We start from the raw sequence: 19,810 nt of genomic DNA on the forward strand, positions 1-19,810 counted from the left end.
ACTGCAGCTGGAGACAGGGAGTATTATATCTCTGTATTATATTATATAACAATTGTCTACAAATTTCTAATCTTAAATAAGTGCAGAGAAAAGTATACTTAAATCATCTTTTGTCAGTTGATTTATGCAGGTGAATCTCAGCAGCCAACCACTAGGAAGACGTGCATTTAACTTCTATCCATCTAATTTGATACCCTTTTAAGATCCTTATAACAACTGACTGGTGGCAGTGAAACTACCTTATAGTCTGGGTAAATTTGGTAGAGCAGAAAATCAGTGCCAGCCTTTCCCAGGCATGTGTGTGTGTGTGTGTGTGTGTGTGTGTGTGTGTGTGTGTGTGTGTGTGTGTGTGTGTGTGTGTGTGTGTGTGTGTGTGTGTGTGTGTGTGTGTGTGTGTGTGTGTGTGTGTGTGTGTGTGTGTGTGTGTGTATGTGTCTGTGTGTGAAAATTAAATCTCAAAGAGTGCATGTGTCAGCTACTTTGGGAAGAGACATGAATCACTGGTTTCACATTGCCAATGCGGAGCCTTATTGCAGCCCTCGAGGGAGACAGATAGAGATACCCAGACCCCGGGCTGAGGGTGTGCCCTGTTTGCTGTTAAGGGAAACTGTGCTTGATGCAGAGAGATCTGCATCCGGAAATACTGAGTGCATCCATTTGTATTCCAAGTGCATGTCCCTCTCCAGTGTCAGTGATAAGGATTTAGACTCTTTGATTACTGGCCCAGAGTGGGGCATCACACTCTGCATCAAGACCCACCAACATCAGCAGCATTTTCTTACATTCATAGGTTGATAGGTTCATAGGTAGGTACTAGGCTATCGGCCCAAGAGCCTATGTAAGCCTAGCCAACAATGTTCCCTGGCTTACACCACCCAAGAAAGTTATTTTCCTGTGCCACTCTCGAGCAGAGACACAGAAGGGATCCCTGGGGTGTATTTCCTATTTCCCATCCACTCATCAAGATTTTTCTTGAAGAGTGCTAATGAAGAACTTTGCTTGACATAGATGGGTAGCCTGTTCCAGAGATGGAAGTCTCTGGGATAGGAATATATTCCTCCAGCATGTCCTGTTTATTGTGGTGACATGGTTTAGGTCCCTAAAGCATGTAGCTCAGATGGATTGGGATTTCTTTAGGTATAGCATGTCCAACAGCTCTGGGTTTGACATAGCTTTATATGTTAGTCAGAGATCACCTTGGAGTAGGCGATATGCTATGGAGTAAAGCTGGAGTTTTTTGAGGCGGTCAGTGTAGGGCATTTGTTTGAGGCCAGTAATCCTCTTTGTGAGGTACTTCTGTGGCCTTTCCAGCTGCTGCAGATGTCTTGTGAGGTACATTCCAAAAGGGGCGTTGTACTCTATAATGGGTCTAATGAGTGTTAAGTAGAGGGGGACAATGACCTCTTTTTTCCTGGATGAGAACCCTTTTCTGATGAGGTGTGCCACATAGAAGGACTTCCTGACTACTGTGATGATGTGACTATCAAAGGAGAGACCACTATCCACCTAGGTCCCAAGGTCTCTTATCACGCATTTGGTGTTAAGTAGATTGCTGCCTATGTGGTAGTTTATGGGTACAGAGTTTTTACCAAAGGGGATGACACTGCACTTTTTGGCATTGAGCTTGAGGCCATGGCTCTGACACCAGGCAACTGTCTCAGCAAGGCCCTTCTGTAGGATGTCCACATCATTTGGGGACTTGACTATGGCTCCTAGTTTGCAGTCCTCTGTGAACTTTGTTAGCCAGAGGCCTTCTGTGTTAGCCTGTACTTCAGTGAAGTAGATACCAAACAGGAGAGGTCCCAGGACGGAACCCTGTGGCACTCCACTTGTCACTACTTTAAGGTCAGATTTGGAGTCTGCAACTTTTACAGTGTGGGTTCTGTCAGTGAGCCAGTTGGCAACCCATCTTGTGACGTAGGGATTTATATCTAGTTTAGTGAGTTTAGCTATAATTCCAGAATGGGGGATGGTGTCGAAAGCCTTGGCAAGGTCAAGATAGGCTGTGTGAACCACCTTACCCTTATCTACGGCTTTGGTGACTGCCTCAAAGAAGTCAATCAGGTTCAGCAGGCATGATCTGCCTTTCACAAATCCAAACTGGGTGGTATCCAGAGTTTGAAGGTTACCAATGTCTTTGTTTATGAGTTTCATGAAAATACGTTCCATGGCCTTGCAGACCAGGCTCATCAAGCTAATAGGTCGATAGTTCCTGGGATCAGTGGTAGCTCCCTCTTTGTGAAGTGGGATAACTGTTGCTGTGCACCATTCAGTGGGCACAAAGCCTGATGCGAGGCTATTATTGAACATGGTGCTTAAGTGGGGAGTCAGTTCGTTCTGAAGTTCATGTAAAACACAGCCTGGATGTTGTCTGGTCCCATGGATGCTGTGTTTTTGGCTTTAGAGAGTGCAGCTTTTACCTGTGTAGTTGTGATTATAGGGACTCTACATTCTTCCTGTATAGATACGGGTCCTTTAGGGGGTGAGAGGGGGGTAAAGTTAGCACTGAACCTATCTGCCAGGATGTTGGCAATATCATTTGGTTCTGTAATTTTCTTGCCTTTGTGCTGTAACTCAGAGCAGATCTGGGAGTTTCCATTAAGAGTCTTGACATAGCTATAGAATGCTTTGTGGTTATCCTTAGAATCAGTGGCAATCTTGTTTTCATAGCTAGCTTTGGAGGATCTTATAAGGGATCTCAGCTTCTTACTGAGGCTGATCAGGGAGCTCCTCCACTCATGGGATTTTACTCTCTTTTGCAACAATTTCTTCCTTCTGTTGTACAGTTTTTTTATGGCAGGGGACCACCAGGTTGGCTTCCTTTTTTGGGGGATAGCATCTTGGTTCTGTTTGGGGTAGCATGGTCCATGCACTGATGTAAGTGCTTATAGAGTGCATTTGTTTAGGATTCAGCAGTTGTAACTGTATTGTCCATCTGCATGTGGCATGTAATTCACCACTTCTGTCTTAAGAAGCATGAAGTTGGCTTTGGAGAAACTTTTTACTGTGGTTTCCTTAATGGGGGGTGGGGGCAGGATGTGGATATCAAGGGTGCTTCCCTCTGGATCATCGTTGTTTAATTAATGTTGTCAAATGTTTTTCTCCCTTCCAAAAAAGCACATTGATCCATATCTATCAATTTTGGCAACACATTTGCCATTTGTTTAACCATTATTGACATAAACAATGTATGATCATGGTTTAAAATTCAGATGGGCCTACATGAATCTGAGTCTGATGGATCTTTACAATCTTTAGGTATTGCATCCACCACTGCTTTCTTCAAGGATGCTGCTGCTTCCCCTCCTTTTAAAATACTGTTAAACAAAAGCTTCCAGATCATTATCACTTTCTTCCCTCCTAGCTTCCAAATTTTCAGAGCAATACCAACTATTGGTGTGGACTTTCCTGCAGATTGATTATATGTCATCAATTTTATTGCATTTCTTCCTGTCTTAACTGTTATTTGTTGAGTCTCTTGTACATCTAACCTTGATTCCATGTGTGCTATTTTTTGATTACCATATTTCCCTGCTTTATAGAAATGATCATATAATTTCTGAAATATCTCTGATACCTGTACAGGAGCTCTGGTTATTTTTCTTGTTATAGGCTGCCTATGTTTGGCAACAAGCCTTTCTTCTGTCTGTTGCCTAAGTCATTGTGCTAAAAGTTTATGTGCTATGGGTTTATAATTAAAAACAATTGCTTAACAGTATATTTTTCTAAACTTGTTCTGATCCTACAGACCTTGCCAACATACTGGCTGACAGGTTCAGTGCAAACTTCTCCCCCCCCCCTCCCCCCCAAAAGGAGAGATATCTATACCAAATGAGTGCAGCCCCCCAAACATCTCCAGTGCCCAAGTGAGAACTGCTCTCTCCAAAGCAAAAAACACAGCATCCATGGGACCCGATGGTGTCCCCGGCTGTGTGCTCCACGAACTCAATGAGGAATTAAACCCACAGCTAGGACAGCTGTTTAATCAAAGTCTTACCTCTGGATACGTACCCAGGGAGTGGAGCACTGCAACTGTGGTCCCACTTCACAAAGGCGGTGCCTCCACAGACCCTGGAAATTACCGGCCCATTAGCTTGACAAGCCTTATCTGCAAAGCCATGGAGAGGATCATAATGGACCTCATAAATAAAGACATAGGGAATTTGCAGACTTTGGATCCAACCCAGTTTGGCTTTGTCAAAGGCAGATCATGCCTTTTAAACTTGGTTGACTTTTTCGAAACAGTCACCAAAGCCATTGATGAGGGAAAGGCAGTCCATACAGCCTACCTCGATCTGGCTAAGGCCTTCGATACAATACCCCACTTGGGTATCATTGAAAAACTCATCAGCTTAAATGTTAACCCATACATCACAAGATGGGTTGCAAACTGGCTGAGTGACAGAACCCACAGGGTCAGAGTTGCTGGCGCCATGTCAGACTCAAAGCCTGTCACAAGTGGTGTCCCACAGGGCTCAGTCCTGGGCCCACTCTTGTTTGGCATCTACTTTTCCAAGTACAAGCAAACACAGGAGGGTTATGGCTGACAAAGTTTGCAGATGACTGCAAACTGGGCCATAGTAGAAAACACATCTGACACAGATATCCTTCAGAAGGGTCTCACAGAAACGGATAACTGGTGCCAGAGCCACGGCCTAAAGTTAAATGCCAAAAATGCATAGTCATACCCTTCGAAAAACAAGGTTACCCCTAGCTACCAAATAGGTGGCAATCCACTGAGCACAGAAGAAGTTATCAGGGACCTGGGGACCCAGGTTGATAGTAGTCTGTCATTCAACACCCATGTAGCTAAAGTAGTTAGGAAGTCCTTCTACATTGCCCACCTTATCATGAAGGGATTCTCATCTAGATCAAGGAGGTCATAGTCTCCTTTACTCATCACTCATCAGACCAATGATTGAGTACAATGCCCCATTCGAATGTATCTGACCCGACACTTGCAGCAGCTGGAGAGGCCACAAAAGTTCCTCACCAAAAGGATAAAGGGTCTCAAAAATCTGTCCTATGCTGCCCGACTGAAAGAACTCCAGCTCTATTCAGTCGCCACCGCTTGCTCAGAGGTGACCTTTGCCTAACATACAAGGCCATGTCAAACCCAGATTTGATGAATATGCTTCACCTCAAAAATCTAGATCCATCAGAGCCACAAGGGCGGGAGACTTAAACCTCGACACGGCTATTAATAGGACGTGCTGGAGAGATAGATTCATCACCCAAAGACTCCCTATGCTGTGGAACAAAATCCCGGTACATGTGAGGCAGAGCACCTCGCTGGCCTTGTTCAAGAGAAATCTTGACCAATGGATGGGAGATCGCAGATATACCCCAGGAATTACCTCAGTGTCACTGCTCGACAGAGGCACAGCAAAATAATGGGTATAGTTCCCCATACTAAAGGGGTGGCGTAAGCCACAAAACAATGAGCTAGGCTTATAAATGCCCTCGGGCAGATAGCCTAGTATGAACCTATGAACCTATGAACCTATGTTATCCAGATATTCCCTTATTTTCTCTTTAGCACTCTCCAGTTGTGCCTCTCCCTGTTCTGTGCAACTCCACTTATTTTGCAATACTTCAACCTTTGTCAGCTCCTCTAAATAATTCTTGTTAATTCTTAATCATATCTTTTTTTATTTATACCCTATTTTTAAACACTACTTTCATTTTATCCTACTCACTACCCAGAATTTGTGAAGAAATTTCTATCGTCCCTAATAGCTCTTGAATTATTTCCATTTCCCATTCCTTAAATTGTGCTCTTTTTAACAGATAGGGGAGGAAGTGCCAATATGTCATTTTTACTTCATTATTCTTACTTGTTATTACTTATGTAATCTTACTTGATATTGGCACATTATCTGAAAAAGTTATTTGATGTATGTTTAAGATTTCAATTAAATGCACATATTCCTGCAAAATATAATTTCTGTCTAGACTAGCCCATTCATTGCACATTGGGGAATACTATGAAAATTCTCTCCGACTTCCTACTACTGAATTCACATCTTCCATACCAAATATTTTCATAGTTTTCTTCAGAAATATACTGTCTGTTGTTATATTTTCCCTTCTAGGTCCTGCAAATATATGTTAATTGTTGCAAATCAAGTTTCATACCCCACCTATAAGTAATATTTCCTGCTGAAAGCTGATTATTTCTCCCCAGTTTTTAAGCTCCATAATAGCAGTATTAGGTGGAATATAAATACATGCCAGTATAATCTTCTAACTCCCTTGTCAGTAGCCCCTTACTTCAGCAAAAATACCACTAATATATTTTTTACTTCTTCTATCAGTACTAGAGTTCCTATAGGAATTATCATTACTACTCACATTTACTTTGTGCATAATATTCTGTTGAATATCCAGCCTAAAATCCGTTCCTTATCAAATTCACGTGCTCACTTTTTTCCAAATGTGCTTCTCTAGCATTGTTATTTGCAGTATGCATTTCTTAATATAATTCAATACTCATCTTTTGTCTGTACCTATGAAAGTACTATGGATAGTCTATCCATTATGATAAGAAGTTATTATACCCACATATTTTTATATATTGCAGCTTTTTTAAACATCTATTTCCCACTTTTGTGTTATATATATACCCACAAATTGTTGGCAGGTTGATTCTTTATACAGTTTTTTCTTGTCCTCTCCATTTGAACCTATGTCACATTTTATAAGACAATTGTCCCAAACTGATAGCTGCATCCACAGGTGTTATCTAACTTAAAATTAAGGTTATCCATGCTAAAGATCAGATTGCAGCCTGTGCTCCAACTTACACTAATTATTGTCTGTTCTTGTCTTTTCTTTATTTCCCTCCCAGATATAAAAAAACAGCTTGTATGCTTTCAGAAAACATTGACTGTTAGCCTTATGAAAAAGTGCATTGGCTGTGTCTAACTAAAACTAAATTATACACTGTTCTAGTAAATGCAGTGAGGTATTTAGTTACCCAGAAAACTGCCATCTCTTATTCACTTCCAGCAATATCAAACTTTATTTTTTGCTAAGCTGCTTGCCAATGCACCTTCTAATTTTACATTTTTGTGAGCAAACAATGTCCTTAGCTCTCAAGATTTATTGCCCTGGCCCTGTAGTCAACTTGTCTCAATGTAGACATAAGAACAGAATATACAGCTGCCCCCATCTGCAGTCTTTTCAACTCACACTGAACATTTGTTTGCTAAAGAAAAACTTTTCATTACATTCACTGTGTTCTCTTATTTTATAGCACACATGCTTACTCAAAAAAACTTATTAGATTAAGCCAAAGGCATTAATCCAAGCATTCACCTGTGCAAAAGTGAAAGAAAATTGCTCAACTCTACATGTATTATAATCAGTGCACTTTTATACCACATCCCCCATCCCAACAGCCTAGGATTACAGCATATCTTGAACTTACTTTTGACCAGTCTTTCAACTCTTTTTAGATTGCAATGCCTACATGTTTTGAAATTAATAAGGAAAAAATACTCATTAATTTAGTATCTTTATGACATACAAAAAAATGCTTTACTGTATAACATGCAGTTTATATCATGAAATGATTTATACAAATACTAAGTATAAAAATAGTTTTATTTACAGTTACTTTTTTCTACTTCTTTTTCCTTTTAGTGTCCTTCAAAATATTAATGATATAACATCCCCCACAAGTTTAGCAAAGTCAGCAAAAGTCCAGTCTTTATCTGCTACTTTTTCTGCTATTTTTTCTTGTAAAGCCATACTTCACAAATGTGATTGATGCTTTATAGTCTCACATTTATTCACTAATTTCAGTGTTGCTGGTCTTCCTGTTCATTTCTATTTCCCAATCCAAGATTCTAGTTCATGTCAAAGGTACTCCAGATTCTTCTTGTCAACTCCTATGCCTTTTTCTGTCTCTCAAGCATTTGCCTTTGGAACATTGAAAAATATTTCACTGTCAAAGTTTCAATGTGAGCTTTATTATTAGAAGAATGAGAAAGAGAGTCTCTTTCAGTTTGATGGCTCACATTTTGTTGGACAAGCTTTGTATTTCCTCCCTAGCCTGTTACACATAAAAAAATACTTTGATTCTCCAGGAAAAAATATTCCAAAGACAGATAAAGCATCTTGAATCTCATACCTGCCTCTCAACATTCCCTGATTGCCAGAATTAATTTGCTTCTCTTCTGCTTATTATCTCCAAATTTTAATACTTTGCCCTTCTGCCACAGTTTTCAGGATCAAATCTTTTTGCTGGTATGATTGCATCTTTACTAATACAGTTTTTGGCTGCTTTCTCATGACCATGTTTGGAGCATGCACATGATGTGCCCTTTCAGTTAAAGAATTCTGCTCTGGAATGAGTCCTGCTGCATATTTTTGCTTTTCTCTGGTACTGCAAAAAAATCTCAGGTTTTCTCTGTGTGCTCTGTCTACTAATTCTACCATTTTTTGAAACAGCTCTTCTTGAGCAGTCTCATCATCAAACAACCTTTCTTCATTTCACACTCTGATTTTGCTGTTTTATCAGTTCAACTGAATATCTGTTTAAAGCTTCTTCCATTTTTTCTAGCCTTTTGTTATTTAAGTTTAGGATTTAATCCTTTATGTTTCATTTATTTTAATCAGCTCTGAGCACATTTCATTTATTTTTCCTCTAAATTACTGGAAGCCATTGCTTGTACCAAAGCTAGAGCTTGGTTGAACTGCTTTTTTACTGAACAACTAAAGGATTCTTCCCAGTCAGTATTTTCTCTTAACCTTGTATAATTGTTTTTCTTTCAGGCTCTCTAAGTTTCTTCTTTTCTGGCATCCAGGCAATATATTGACTAGCCAGTAACTAAATTTTACTAAAACTTTCATAATTAGTAGCCCTTATCTCTTAGTTTCTTTATTCACACTGGCAGAGCTGTTACTCAGTATGCAGCTATCTTGGAAGTCCCCAAACAAAATGATTATAAGTGCAAAACAGAGCAAATGGCATAATTAGAAGTCCTAATAAAATGATTAGAAGTGCAAATAAAGAGCACATGACATACATTTTTGGCCTGGTATATTAAAACAAATTGAAATTATTGTGAAAAAAAATAAAAAAGAAACTCTCATATTTGCAATATGCTTCACAAAAGTAATGTCAAAAGCACAGTGAGACAAAAGTGTTTCCTTATGAAATACCAGATAGGTTCTGGGAAAAATTAGCTGCAGATTTATTCTATCTCAAGGGTAATGCTTATCTCATCTGGATAGACTAGTGTTCAAAATACCTGGAAGTCATAACTCATCAGATTCAGTCATTATGCTCCTTAAAACATTTTTATGCTTTTTAAAATGTTTTATATTGTGGAATTCCAGGCGTCCTTATATTTGACAAAGGTCCAAAATCTGCAATTCCAGAACTGAATGCATTTTCACAAAAATTAGAATTCCAACATGTAAATGACAAGTCCACGGTATCTGCAATCAAATGTGAAAGTCAAAAGAGTTGAACAGATTGTCAAAAACATTATGAAAAAAATATGTGTTATCAGCCTGAAGTTAGAAATGCTCCATCATAAACAATTGTATCTTTACAGTTTCAGTTTTTTTTTTTTTGGGGGGGGTAGGCAACTGGTATTGCAGCCTGACCATCAGCATCTAGGTACCCTTCCAATTTCTCCCACTTCCCTCCTGAGACTACCCCCTGGAAGGAGCTGTCTTGATGGGGTAAGAAAGGAATGAAGATCAAACTCCCATAACCTGCTATTCCCACTTGGATAGGGCAGTCTTGGTAGTGGGAGAAACAAAGTGAGTTCAGCACCCAATGGAAGTGGAGAGGGGTTGTTTTACCTGTGGCATTTTCATACTGTGCCCATATCACAACTTTTCAGTTACTCTCTACTTTTTCTGATGCTGTGGACTAACATCATAAGGGAGCATATAATTGTGTTGGGAGGGACTTGTCCCTGCCTGTGAGGTAACATGTCCCTGAAGCTACCTGCCCCAACAGCAAATCTCCTTGTTCCTTAGTGTTGTGCCTGCAACATGTCCCCACACCCACCCTCTGCAAACAGATTTACAGGCAGAGTTTTGCCTATTTCACCCTCCTCCATGTTACCACTATCAGCTTAGTCAAACTCAGATCACCTGTGTCATCCATGTTGTTGCAACCAAAGCACAGACCTAATATTAAAATTTGTCTTGTCAAGAGTTCCACTGAAGCAGAAATCTTATGATGACAAATTAGTCAGAGGTCTGTCTACACCTCCACCAAGATAAATTGTTAGAATCCAAGACCAACATGATGAAGAGAACTAAAAATGTTATCATTAAACACGCTGCTACCCCATACGCAACATAGCTGAGGCTAAAGATGGAAAGTTGTTAGGCTGTATTGGATGTCTGTACAAAATAGAACTGCTTTCAGCCCAGAGATGTGAACTAAGAATAAAGTTATTTGACAGGGAGGGTCTGTTTCAGGAAATGGCATGAGTACCTAATAGAGAAATCGTGTTCCTGATTTAAAGAAGTGCTCTAAATGGGGCATTGCTTCATTTAGTAAACTTCCTGATGTTTTTCCAGTTAATTGACTGGGCCATTTGTTTTAATGGCTATGATTTCTGTTACCAATAGTGGCTGAAATGTTGAAAGTGAACAAGCTATGCTACTTGTTACAACAAGCACTGATTAGTCCAGCTGCTACATATAGCTGTTAGTATATGCATTGCCTAAATGTCATGCAACAATGCAATGTCTTATTTATTTATTTGTGTATGTATGTATGTATGTATGTATGTATGTAATATCTGTAAATTAGGTATGCAGATTGATCTGATGATCATTTTCTACCATGACACGACCCATTAGGGATGCATAACCTAAAACAGAAATACATATCCAGTAGTACAAATATCAACAGAACTATCAATAGAGGAGGATACCATTATACATGTGTTAGTACAACACAGCATGCAAGACAGAATGAATATTAAGTCACTACATGTCATAAGACAATGTAACCAGTGGTGCAGTGGCGCAGTGGTGCAGTAGTAGTGTTGTTGCCTTACAGCAAGAGGTTCTCTAGTTTAATTTTTGGCTAGGGTGCCTTCTTTGCAGAGTCTGCATGTCTTCTCTGTGTTCATGTGGGTTTCCTCCCACATTATAAAGACATGCATCTGGAGCATTTCTCCCCAGGCTTCCACTAAAAATTGGCTTTGTTCCAAGTTGGACTTTCCTGGTTAACAAATGTAAAATAAATAAACCATGGAGATGACTCACATGATAGAATGCAAAAATATAAATATTGTTAATTATAGTACATATAAAGTTCACAAGCTATTATACATTTACACATTAGTATGCCATACAATATATGAACAATCTATACATATGAAACATTGCTAGCTAAGATTTTCATCTGACTGAACATTCAAGCACAGTAAGAGTAGCCTAACCACAGTCTTTAAGGCATATACCTCTCAACTGCCCAGATTTTTGCAGAATGCCCAGATTTTTGGTTCATATTTTTGGCCTGTTCCTCATAACATTTGTAGTTTTCTGGCAAATTGCTGGGATGATCTGAGGATTTTTATTAGTAAATAATGACATACATTTCAGTTTCAGACTTGTAATCCTTCGGAAAATGTATGTTAAAACAAACCCCGTTGCTCTAGCAACTTTCTAAGTTTATAAGAGCAATATTTAAAATATGTCCCTATTTTTGGGGCATTCTCCCCCATTTTGCCAGGCTTTGTCCAGATTTCTTAGACTAAGAGGTTGAGAGGTATGATATACACTTACATTTATTCAAAAGGTATAGCTTTAATGTCTTTGATGAAGATTGATAAATGGCTTTGACTGCTAATTACAACTGGCAATGAGTTCCATCCAGCTGATGCCATCACAGATAAGACTTTTCCACAAATGGCTAGTGAAAAGTTAGGTGTCGTAAGTTGAAGACTTTCATGATTTCTGGGATGATAGTAGACATCTCAAGCCCTGTACCTATTCATTATAGGTTATACTAGTCATGTAATGTAATAGGTAGTTTGTTCCCATACTCTGGAACAAACTACCTATCTATATCAAACAAAGCTCCTCATTAGCACTCTTTGAGAAGAATCTTGATGATTGGATGGGAAATTGGAAATTCACCCCGGGGATCACCTCTGTGGCTCTGCTCAACAGGGGCACAGGAAAATAATTTTTTTGGGTGGAGAAAACAAGGGTACCTTTTTGGCTAGTCTATTATAGGCCCTAGGGCCGATAGCCTAGCACCTACCTATGAACCTATGAAGCTATACTCTGTTGCACATCGAAAAGCATGAATTGTGTTTCACGTGGCTACACCAGTATAGTACAGCAGAGTATAGTTAATATCACCTCTGATTTTCTAATTGTATGTCACTTAGCTACACCGGTATAGCATAGCAGAGTATAGTAAATACCACCTCTGATTTTCTATGCAGAACCTATAAGTTAACGGGAGAGGTGTGGTAAATAAAATGAGAATACCACTTTAAGAGTCAGTATCTGTAAATCTCAACTGCATATTGGGTGTCACAGCCTTCATCCTGCTTCACTGTTCCTGCAATTTAAGTAAACACAAAGGATACTTGCAGTATTGACTCCTGCGTATGTGTCTTTTGCCATCTCCTAGTAAGTCTGTACTCCATCCGAAGAAGTGCAAATGCAACACATTTTACAGTTTAGAGCACCAGTGAAGTTCAATGCATTGCAGCTAATTACGCCTTAGGGCCTTAGTTTTTGTTATTTTAGTTTGTGATTTTTGGTAGAATTTTGCTGGCATTATGTGTAATGGGTTAAACCAGCCCATCTATTGTCATCTAGCAAGTCAGTAGAAGTTAAACCCTGTCTTCAACTCCGTCCATCAGAAATATCCCCAAGAATTTATCATGTTCTGTCATAACATGTTCTGCAAGAATTTGTCAGGTACCAGCTGCCACCCACTCCACAGGTGTCCAATCCCCATTAATTATCTTCAAACCTTGCAGTTGGTATAGAGGTTAAAGTTACAAGCTGCAGTTCCTGTGGTATATGGTTTGATTCTCTCAGCCCTTGTTTATCTACTGAGTTGTGCAAGTCACTTAACCAGGCATTTCTCCAAGGTTGCCCCTGAAAAAGGACTGTGTCTCCATTGGGCTTACCTGGTTAACCAATAGCCTTATTATTAGTAGTAGTAAATCATTCTCAACAAAATATATTGTGGAGTTTATATCAAAATTTACACCTTGTCCTCCACCCTTCCACAAGTTTCTTCATATGGCAGTATCCTTATTCTATAGACTGGTTATTATGTTAGTAAAAAATGTGTGCCACGTCACTGGAACTCAGCTGTTGTTCCCTTACACAAGGCTGGTCCCTGTCATGAAGTCAAGAAAGGCCAGCTGTTCTGTCTGCTGTATCTTATCTCCAGTGTCCTGGAGAAATGTATTCCTTAACAACTGATAGCATTTCTGAATCATAGCATGTTTATTCTGTTTCCAGTGTTGACCCCCCCCCCCCCTCAAAGTGACTCAAAATACCTGTGGTGAGCTTAACCAGGATAATGTGGCTAGTGAACTACTTTCTAACATTGTCAAGGCCTTTGATAATTTGTGCCTCCTCCTCCTCCTTTTGATAAATTTGGATGTCTTGGCTTATCATAAAGGGCAATCTAATGGTTTGCCAATCATTTCAAAGGTAGAGTCCAAGCCATCAGCCAAGAAAATGCCATCTTCCCTCCTCTGCCAGTGCAACTTGATGGCAACACAACGGACTGACCAGGAAACCTTATTTGAGGGCTTTGTGAATAATATGGTTGAACGCTGCAGTGCATTCTGGTTGTTGCAGTATGGATTTGGGAAGTATGCTTTGTTGAACAAGCAACCTTTACCTATCTCAAAGGGAATCTAACATGAAACTGGCAATATACAATGCCATTTGTTTAACTTTTCATTTTCTAAACACTTGAAAAATCGTGTTATGCTGTGCTATGCATTTAATGCAGTGTCAGTGCATAATGACAATACAGCTAGCTGTGCTTGAGTGTTCTCCATTTCCCTGACATTTTATTAATGTGTTAGACAAAGAAAAAATGAGATAGTAGGGCAGTTTTTATATAAAGTGACAAGTAAAGACTTTACAACTGAAGCAGATGTATAGGAGGAGTGTTCAGTCTTTTCTATACCCTTTGTACTGCCATTCAGACCCCTGCTGTGGACTAATCGTGAAAGGATGAAATGCACCTGTAACAGTATATCATTGAATGACATCGCTTATGCAAATTATGTGTTAATTATAGCTCAAAACTTCAAGCTGCTCTACCTTTGTTGTTTGCCTCAATAGAAATTAATTTATGAAGTCAGAAATGTCATCTTGAGATCACCTGAATAATTCTGATATCACAGACTACCATCCATGAGTAATATGCAACATTATGTAATTATTTTTTTCTCATTTGTGTAGAAATGCTAAGAAAAGCTATTATCTTCAGAAGAGAGCTGAAGTATTTTTTTAGCAGATGTAGCCATGAATGTGCTTGAGATGCTTAAATTGTTATATTTTTGTTTATAGTGAAATGTGTGCTTTTCAACCAAGCTGTTTGTGATACAAGTTAAGTCAAGTCAGAAAAGTCTTCATAAACTTTTTTAGGGAGGCATATCTATTATTGAACAACATAGGCAGTATTAATTTAGTCAAATACCATACCTACTTTATAAGTTCTTAACTCCCAAGTATATACAGTGTAATAATTGTTTATGCTGCTGGTCTGCATTCAGTGTGTAGAAAAAGGTAAAAAGGTTTACTGATTCTTATGTTAATCTATGGTAATGTTGTAGCACACTGATTGCCATAATTTCATTCAGTAATTTCTACAGCTACTCAAAACATCTAAAACTAAAATGATTGCAAAAGGAAAGATTATCAAAACCCCACCGCACATTCAGATTAAATTTGTTTGAACGGTGTTAGCGATACAGAAAGGTTTTTGAAAGGTAAAGGGCAGGGCCACAGACTGGGACAGAGTTAGGCTTAGCAGGTATTAGTGGTCCTGACCAAAATCCTGCTCCTAACCATACCCCAATCCAGCCCCTTACCTTTCAGAATGCCTTTCTGTAGCATTACCACTAATCTAGAGGGTTCAGACACTCAGACATGCAAAGACACGCACACACACAGACACTGCATTAACACAGTGACCTCATTTGACACTACCCTTACCCTAACCCGGTTACATTCACATAAACATTCCCACCCCCTAATGCCAAAACCTTCACAATATCAGAATGTTACAGAATTAGTTTCTCAAACCCACAATTACCTTACCTGCATGCAATTGATGCTCCATTCATGCAAAATTTTAAACCGTCTGTGAACAAAACACTCAATCACATTTTAGTAATTCACTTCATTGATTAGTAGCTATGTCAGCAGACTGAATGACATACATAGATATATCTATCTATATATATATATATATATATATATATATATATATATATATCTGTATCTATATCTATATATGTGCACTCGTTTTAGTTGATTGTAGTTTTAGTCAAAAAAATCACATGGTTGACAGCTGTGGTACAATACCGAGGTTCAGGAATATGCTCTTTCCTCGGCATTGTACAATCTCAGATTTAGAATATTTAAGTAACAGGAGTGTAGAGAGGGAAGGGGAGGGAGTGCTTGCCATCCTGTAAAAAAACAGAAGTTTTGACTTACATGGCCAGAGATTATACCTCAAAGCATGTACAGTTGGGTTATCTTTTTTTAACTTTTTGAGGTCAATGTTTTGCTTTTCAATCTACTGATATTTAAATTAACTTCAGTAATCCATAAATAGATAGGTAGATACAGATCTACACACGCACACACACACACACACACACACACACACACACACACACACACACACACACACACACACACACACACACACACACACACACACACACACACATATATATATATATATATATATATATATATATTGGGTCGGGTCTGTTTATCTATTTATCTAAGTGACTTGGTTATTAAGAAAATAACGTAAAGATTGTTTGCCTAGGATGTCCTGCAGTGGAGGAAGGAATCTTTGTTTGCTACTTATTAGTATTCATATTTTATATTTATGTTCATAGTTGCATAACCAAGAGACATATATTTAATGAGGTGCGTGGTGTGAAACACCAATATGGGAGACAGGACAAGTCACTGAAAGTGTTGGTTTATATCATGTTATTCTGAAAATATTACTAGTTATTTGTTAGTAATTATGAAAACAATCAATATTTCCACGTGTACTTAATACTTCAAAAAACTTGTGACTTACAAGCTGTTGCATGGCACGAGGTGAAACTGTCCTTGATATTTGGTAAGTTGCACATCTTGAAAGATATCCAGTATTATTTATGTTGTTAATTGTACAATTAAACTTATCTTTTCATAGTTTGTAAATGTCTCAATAAACAAGCACTTATAGTGAACTATATTGTTGTTGTGTGAAAGTTTATGCCTGGTTAACAAAAATGTTCTTATAATATATGTCATGGCTGTATAGTTTTCAAGATATAAACATTTGTGAAAAGTTTAGAAAAAGCATAATTAGGTGTCTGTGTGCATTATAATATATTACAGTATTTATTGTCATGACTGTATAGTTTTCAAGATACGAAGGGTATTGTTGGCATTATAATATATTACAGTATTTATTGTCATGACTGTATAGTTTTCAAGATATGAAGGGTATTGTTGGCATTATAATATATTACAGTATTTATTGTCATGACTGTATAGTTTTCAAGATACGAAGGGTATTGTTGGCATTATAATATATTACAGTATTTATTGTCATGACTGTATAGTTTTCAAGATACGAAGGGTATTGTTGGCATTATAATATATTACAGTATTTATTGTCATGACTGTATAGTTTTCAAGATACGAAGGGTATTGTTGGCATTATAATATATTACAGTATTTATTGTCATGACTGTATAGTTTTCAAGATACGAAGGGTATTGTTGGCATTATAATATATTACAGTATTTATTGTCATGACTGTATAGTTTTCAAGATACGAAGGGTATTGTTGGCATTATAATATATTATAGTATTCACTATTAATGCAATTGCTATTTTCACTGGAAAGAATACTTGTTCCTGATTATGTTGATTTTATTGTTCATAAAATATGTACATTTGTTTATCTTAAGCTTTTTCAGAAAATACTCTGGAATGTAAGATGTGTGTAGGCTGCATGACATTCCATACCACATAAGTGTTAATGAGATATATATATCTATACCTATCTATTTATATATAGAGAGAGATAGATATAGATATATGCAAATAAAGAATAATGAATGAAATTCTGATTATAAACAAAGCCTGAGGAACCATAGTTCATAATCTTGATGTTTGGAGTAATACATATGTCATATTTTTCTGTTATCATTATTTATTATTAATTTGAGGATCCCCAATATGGAGTCACCCCCTCAGTGGTGCCATTCCAAGTGTAGACTTTCAATCAGAATCAGATTATTCGTTGCCTCATGAATCCAGGTTAAGGTCAATTCTAAATAGCGTATAAGAAGCAGGATATAATTGCAGTTTATGAAGGAGATAAAAAGTAATATAACAGGCAAGGTTAAATCAGCATATATTTTAACAGGGAAATCAATAAGCATCAATATAATAAGAAGAGCATTTCTGCTTAAGTAATTATTACTAAATTGTGTGTGTCTTGGACTGTAAATCTGTTGTTGATGCATATAGGAAGTAAAACTTGGTTGCACTTTGATATTTTCTAGAATGCTGTACTGGAAAACAAATGTTTGGAGAAATCATTTGATGGTGTTAGAGTGCAGCAAAGTGTTTGTTCAGAATTCTTGAGTATGTACTTAAGACTCATACAAAGTGTAGAAGTAAGCGAAAAATAATGTGTGATCTTTCGCAAAAATCCTTAGTAAAATGAGTTGAATAAGCATTAATTCAAGTGACTGTTACTTTAGCAGCAACAATACATATCAATGATTCTTTTTGCGTTTAGACACATAGAAAAAATGTACGTCTCCATTAAAAATGGAAACAAATCCAGGCTAAGATATTTTATTCTAGAAATATTTAAGTATAAAAGTTACATTTTCATCTGCCTAGGGTTAAGCCATAGATACTGGTAGTGCAATTCACAGCGTATTGCATTAGTCTATAGAAACGCTCAGAATAAAAAACTGACAGTAAAAGTTGAGATCTTACAATTGACATTGCTTGAAACTATCACAGAATATGCAGTTTGATTAATCCCTAGACTAAAATGAGAAACATACTTCGCACAGCAGTTATTAAGCAAACTATATCAATAAAGTGAAAAATCTTGAAATACTTCTATTGTTTGAGTACTGACCGTTTCTATTTGGGATATATGAATACAGAAAAAGACAATGTCTGTTTAGGAGTCCTGTATTTGGAAAAGAAGATTAGCATACTTTCTGCGTTAACTTTCATCTTCTTGTTTTGCTGAGAATGATTTGTATGAAGTTCAGCACATGTATATGTGTTTTAATTTTGTTTCCTGTATATTAAAAATTCAGTAACTAAAAATGAAATACATTAACTTTATAAAAAACAGATATAGCCTATGTCCATGGCATAGAGGGCTAGAGACTTGCCTATGGCCCAGATGACTAAAGTTAGATTAGCAGCTTTGATGCTTGATGTTACCAGTAGAGAGGGATGACTGTGCCCATCCTAGGAGGGAGTGCATATACTCAGGTGCACATGCATGTGCTCAGATTACCCTGGTGGAGACAGGGAAACCACTGTGTGGTGTTTCCTGTGTGTGTAAGTAAGGTATCCTGCTGATGTGAAACCCTTGCAGAATTGAGGGGTGGTACCATACTGACACTGATTGCATTGCCCACCCAAGGGTGCTTCTGGGCAGGTGCAGAGTGGGTAGGGCTTAATAAGAAAAACTCAAATCACTCTTGCAGCTGCCATAATGATGGAACCTCCTAGATGACCTTTGTTTTAGTGATGAGAAATAAATGCACTGACTGGCTGGAAGAGACAACAGCTAGTTGGGGCAAAATAAAATACAAATGAGCTGTAATGCGACAAATATCTTTTGAGTTATCTATGGTTTGTTCTAGTAAACCTTTTAAATATAAAAAAAAAAATCAGTCATAGTAGTGAGTGAAAAAAATGAAAACATTATCCTGGATCTATATGACTCAGAAGGATGGAGTCCTTACTGTAGTCCCATATTGCTGTATTTTAGCAATGGGGCTTGGGAAAATGCAGTGTTGGAGAAAGATGGAGGGGAATAAAAAAATTCAAATGCCACCTGGTGGTTATCCTTGAGTTAGGTTCAAGCACACATGACAAGAAAGCATCTCTCCTTCCAAGGACTGTGCTACAATCTTACTGGAGTGCAGATCTGTGGAAGCATGCTGCCACATTCAGCCTAATACTACAGGTATTGTATAAGGCTTACCAGATATCAGAATTATGAGGAATAGGATGCAAAAAGAGAAAAAATGAGAGCTTGTAATATGATGCAGGCTTCTGAGTTGTTCCCTTCACCTGCTCCAGCCTGCAGCTTTAATTTGAGCAATCAAAAGTACTTTTCTTTGAAGAGGGTCCCACCCAATGAGAGTAAATGTTGGGAAACCAACTTAGTTTGCGGGAGTGTGAGTCAATACAAGTGGGTGTGCCATAATGGTTAAGCTCTTCACCTTAAGGACAAAAGATGCAGGGTTTGATTCTGACCACAGGTTATTGGCTATGCTTAAAATGACCCTTTAGGGCAGTTTGCCTAATATTCACCTATTTA

The sequence above is a fragment of the Protopterus annectens genome, chromosome 2.part1 (assembly GCF_019279795.1).
Source record: "Protopterus annectens isolate FY-2018-M chromosome 2.part1, PAN1.0, whole genome shotgun sequence".
In the NCBI taxonomy this organism is placed as follows: Eukaryota; Metazoa; Chordata; order Ceratodontiformes; family Protopteridae; genus Protopterus; species Protopterus annectens.